Source organism: Xyrauchen texanus, chromosome 18 (genome assembly GCF_025860055.1).
Source record: "Xyrauchen texanus isolate HMW12.3.18 chromosome 18, RBS_HiC_50CHRs, whole genome shotgun sequence".
Classification (NCBI taxonomy): Eukaryota; Metazoa; Chordata; class Actinopteri; order Cypriniformes; family Catostomidae; genus Xyrauchen; species Xyrauchen texanus.
The window spans coordinates 31,430,251-31,436,250 of NC_068293.1; the positions used below are offsets into that span (position 1 = coordinate 31,430,251).

The 6,000-nt window shown below is 36.5% G+C and overlaps 1 pseudogene; it reads right to left on the reverse strand.

Moving 5' to 3' along the window:
• LOC127658819 (DDB1- and CUL4-associated factor 6-like) overlaps positions 1-6,000 on the reverse strand; it is a 30,707-nt pseudogene that overhangs the window by 23,529 nt on the left and 1,178 nt on the right.

Below are 6,000 nucleotides of genomic sequence, written 5' to 3' on the forward strand. Positions count from 1 at the left end.
AGGAACATTTTCCAACTTATAGCAATGTTAAATTAGCGATCTGGAATGATTTCACCATGACGACATCTGACCAGCTTAAATACGGGACGATCCCGTATTTTACGAGACGGGTGGCAACCCTACTATGTGTGTGTTCCACCATTTGTGCTGCTGAGTGAAAATATTTCTGTCACCAATAGGGCATGTGTGTGTGTGTTCTCATCTTACCGTCACGTTCCCTCTCACTCTCGGGCCGAGCACGTGGTCCTGTGTCCGACCAGTCCCCCCTCAGACGTAAACGTTTTACTGGGGGCTGCCTCAGCTGTGGGAACACACATCAACAGGCTGTCAATCTCTGTCAAAGCCTCTCAGAGGCCCTAAAAATAACACTGTCCAAACTCTGCCTTGCAATCAGGGCTTAACAAAAAATATTTTTTTTATCATTTTATATCTTACACAAGACAAAACGAAAAATCTAAACACAAAACACATATACATTTTTTTTATAAAAAATACTGTCTCCCTTTCAGGTAATTTAATTTTCATTTCAGAAAGAGAAATTAACAAAGAATGAATAGATTAGATGCAAATACATTGTTACTTTAACCAAAAATCTTCCTTTGAAATAAAGCATGGCAACGTGTGACAAGGCAAAAGATTATTTCACAAAAACTCAGAACCAATGTCTCTTATTAATGGACACCAGGAATCACTAAATCATTACCATAAACAGACTTTTTTTTTTTTTGATTGTTTAACATTTATGGCTACATTTAGAGTAGAACTAAAGCATGGTAATTTTTTTGTGTCCCTGGAACACATATATATAGGACTAACACTTACACTAGCAATTGTGCAAGTTTTATATTTCCTAAAGTGCAGCCAAATGAAAACTATCATGTATCATTTAGAATGTGTTGACCATGACTTCAATATTTCCTGGCCTTTATTGTACCTAGAAGCCTGTTATTTTAGCTTTCTTATATTACACCCAGAGGCTTCGTGCCCATTCAAACTAAGGAGGCATGTTTTATGAGCCAAGTTGATTTTGCATAGATTTTTTGAACTTCCAAATAACATATTTGTTACTTTGATAATTCCATTGAGTCACACGTTTTGCTATAGGCGGCATCCCATTGGTGCTCAGGAGCTAGTGCTCATGGAAAAGGTCGACCAAGGGAAAGCGTGTGTTATTGATGTTAACAGCAGCCACTGCATCATCTTATGTGTCATTAACATATGCCAGCTATGTCTGATCTCTGTGGAACAGTCAATCAGTTTTATTTTCATAGTCTAATATACAGGTGAAACTCGAAAAATTAGAATATCGTGCAAAAGTTCATTAATTTGAGTAATTCAACTTAAAAGGTGAAACTAATATATTATATAGACTCATTACAAGCAAAGTAAGATATTTCAAGCCTTTATTCGATATAATTTTGATGATTATGGCTTACAGCTTATGAAAACCCCAAATTCAGAATCTCAGAAAATTAGAATATTACATGAAATCAATAAAAAAAAAAGGATTTTAAATACAGAAATGTCGGCCCTCTGAAAAGTATAATCATGCATATGTACTCAGTACTTGGTTTGGGCCCCTTTTGCATTAATTACTGCCTCAATGCGGCGTGGCATGGATGCTATCAGCCTGTGGCACTGCTGAGGTGTTATGGAAGACCAAGATGCTTCAATAGCGGCCTTCAGCTCTTCTGCATTGTTTGGTCTCATGTCTCTCATCTTTCTCTTGGCAATGCCCCATAGATTCTCTATGGGGTTCAGGTCAGGCGAGTTTGCTGGCCAATCAAGCACAGTAATACCATGGTCACTGAACCAGGTTTTGGTACTTTTGGCAGTGTGGGCAGATGCCAAGTCCTGCTGGAAAATGAAGTCATCATCTCCATAAAGCTTGTCTGCTGGAGGAAGCATGAAGTGCTCTAAAATGTCCCGGTAGACGGCTGCGTTGACTCTGGACTTAATAAAGCACAGTGGACCAACACCAGCCGATGACATGGCTCCCCAAACCAACACAGACTGTGGAAACTTCACACTGGACTTCAAGCATCTTGGATTGTGTGCCTCTCCATTCTTCCTCCAGACTCTGGGACCTTGGTTTCCAAATGAGATGCAAAATTTGCTTGCTCTCATCAAAAAAGAGGACTTTGGACCACTGAGCAACAGACCAGTTCTTTTTTTCCTTTAGCCCAGGTAAGACGCTTCTGACGTTGTTTGTTGTTCAGGAGCGGCTTGACAAGAGGAATACGACATTTGAAGCCTCAGTCCACTCCTTGTGAAGCTCCCCCACACATTTGAATGGCCTTTTCCTGACAATCCTCTCCAGGCTATACGGTCATCCCTGCTGCTTGTGCACCTTTTTCTTCTACACTTTTCCCTTCCACTTAACTTTCTATTAATGTGCTTTGATACATCACTTTGAGAACATCCAACTTCTTTTGCAATTACCTTTTGAGGCTTTCCCTCCTTGTGGAAGGTGTCAATGATGGTTTTCTGCACAACTGTCAGGTCAGCAGTCTTCCCCATGATTGTGAATTCAACTGAACCAGACTGAGAGACCATTTAAAGGCTCAGGAACCCTTTGCAGGTGTTTAGCTGATTAGAGTGTGACACTTTGAGCCTATAATACTGAACCTTTTCACAATATTCTAATTTTCTGAGATTCTGAATTTGGGGTTTTCATAAGCTGTAAGCCATAATCATCAAAATTATATCAAATAAAGGCTTGAAATATCTTACTTTGCTTGTAATGAGTCTATATAATATATTAGTTTCACCTTTTAAGTTGAATTACTGAAATTAATGAACTTTTGCACGATATTCTAATTTTTCAAGTTTCACCTGTATAACTGTCTATATTTATGTTTGCATGGTCGCTGTTCATTTTATTTGGTGCTGAAATGCATTTGATAGGTCTTGTGGTGTTTTTATACTCCCTTTTCTTCATGTTTAAAGAAAACAGCAGCTTTTCATCTTACAGTATATGCATTGTGGCATTCACTATAGGAACAAGTGAGCGATTTCAGGTACAGCAAATGTTGCTCACCTATCACATTTACATAAGCGGAGTTTTATTTGTTATTAAACTATTTTATAGAGGAATAACACATCTATGGAAAGATAAAATAGAATGTATTATTTTAAGCAATCACTGAGCATACTTTTAGGCTATAGCCAACAATATTTACTGTAATCACCTGATTCAGAGATACCTTTATTAATTAGCATTGGAATTTATTTCATGCTCTATTTTTATCCTATTGTTATGTTTCACTGTTACTTTGTATGGAAGTACACCACTTTAGGCTTCTAGGCTTCTTTTGTGTCATTGCATTTAAAGTGCCTTTATCCTGTAAAGATGGTTAAAATAAAAAAACTGATGCACTAATTGTAAATGCTACTAATTAGTAAAAAAAAAAAAAGATCAACCTCAATTTCAGTAAATGCTAAAAAATCTGTGTTTTGAAGTATATGATATACCATATGACTCAATGCAATATTAAATCCAATAAATAAGACCACACACCACTAATGCCACAACGGCATTACTTGAATCAATAGTCACCATATATCACTTTTTATCTGTGAGAGTTTTCTTTCTCCTCTCACATGCCACTTCACTAACTGCCAAATTACTTTCATAGGGATTTTTGGCAAGACCCAATGACATAATAGTAAGTCTGCCACATCTAGCTGCAAGCCTTTCATTCATTTGAAGCAATGTTTTTCTGCACCACCCTTAGGGGCTGTTCAAACCGAACCTGTTGTGGCATTCGTTCACTCCATTTCCTATGCAAACAAGTGTTAACGGATGTCTTTGACTGTTGCTCCATGTTTTGCTTTTTCAACATCTTGTGCAGGACTGAAGAGTTCATGACTGAAATCTACCAAGAGACTTTATAGTGTTTAAGCATTAAAAGAACAAAGCAGATGCAGATCTATAGTCTTCATTTTGTGAGTTTCAATAACGTCCTCACCTTCTCCTTTTTTAAAACTTGCATGGCAACAAATCTACTGACTTCAGTAGAAGAATTATAAACACAAATCAGATCTATGGTATAATTTTCCTACAGTAGTTTATTTAAACTTTTATCAGAAAAGACCACAATAATAGACAAATAATAATAATTTTGAGTTTCAATAATGTTCTTTCATCATTTCACATGAGTTGAGTCGAGGCGTCAACCCTCCGTTCAGCTTCAAACGCCGCATTGCCCTCCACATGTTGCAGAAAGAGTCACAGAGGGGCGATTTTATGAGTTTGTCACATAAACAAGTGGGAGGTGTGCACAATACATTTTGAAAACATATATCTGGAAGAGAGAAAATAGCAGAAAGTAATAAAAGGACTTGTTTATGTTTAGGTCTAATCGTTTTCTTGGTGAATTTAAATTAGTTCAATAACTGATATTCTCTGATATTCATAAACGATAAGGTAATATTTAATTCAAATAGAAATTACAAGACATTCAATGTCTCTTCACAAATCTAGACAGTTTTTAAATATTGATTGTTGCTTAGGACTCTCAAAGACATTATTGGTGTCAAATAAAAGCAAAAACGTGTGTGAAAAACACTTTGGTGTAAAGTCACTTCATAGAATTGAATGTATTCTGCAGCGCTGACGCGAATCATGTGAAAGACCTTTAATGTGTATAAATATCACTCACTTTTGCACATTAATCATTGCTCTTCACAATCACAAATGTGACCGATTATGGTTTCAAAACAGCGAATTTCTCTGAAAGGTGAGGAGTTCGGATCCCTGAAATAATTTTGCATTTATTTATTTTGTGGAATTTAATACCATGTGCCTCATTTTCAAACTTTTTCCAGCTCACAGACAGTCTGGACACTCTTTTCTTAAGAAGGCAAGCTGACTCTAATTTAGCCACATTAGACCAAACAAAGGACATCAGAGAAAGTGTTTAATCTAAAAATATAATAATAATAATAACAACAACAACAACTACTGCAGCTTGTGTCTACTTTGCACAGAGGGATAAATTGAGCTATTCTTTTTTTAACTTAGTTAGAAAGCTGGAGAGGACAAATGCAGACTATCAAGGGGCTTGTGATATAATGCAAAGTTGCAGTTCTGTTTTGAAAAACCAAACACACTGCGGTACTCCGACATGGTCGGTTAAAAGACCATTGCAATGCAGTTACAGTATACATGTTACAAGTCAGAGGAGAAATAATTTACTCGCCCTTCTGCCATCCCAGATGTGTATGACTCCAGTGATTAAATCATTGTCTTCAGAAGCAGATACATTTTTAAATCCTTTTTTACTATAAATTCTCCTCCCTGCTCAGTCAATCTCCACTTTAACTTTCACATTCTTCTTCTTCTTGTGTTTTTGGTGATTCACATTCTTCATGCATATCGCCCTCTACTGAGTAGGGAGAATCATTTCTAGCAAAAAAGGACTTAAATATTGATCTGTTTCTCACCAACACCTATCATATCACTTCTGAAGATATGGATTAAACCACTGGAGTCATATGGATTATCGATGTCATTTTCCAAACATTTTCATAATTGATCATCGTGGAAATTAACTGATGATTAATCTGAAATTAAATAAATGAATCAGCATGCAAGCACCCTCTAGCGGCGGATGACAGTATAGACAGCTCTATAGTCTGCTGGCGCATTTGTCCTGAAATTTATTTTATAGATAAGCTTTAACAATCAAATTATTAAAGACGATTAATTGATTAATCATTAACATCCCTGGCAAGGATTACTTTTATGAGGCCTTTATGTACTTTTTGGAGCTTCAAAAGTTTGCCACCTATTCACTTCTTCTAAAATTATAATTTGTGTTCTGCAGAAGAAAGAGAAAGTCATACACATCTGGGTTGGCATGAGGGTGAGTAAATGAAGAGCGAATTTTACATTTTGGGTGAACTGTTCCTTTAAATTCAATTTTACTCCTCAAACAAAGCAACGATATGTCTTCAGAAGACTTGGAATATAGTGCACGAGTCATATGGACAGCA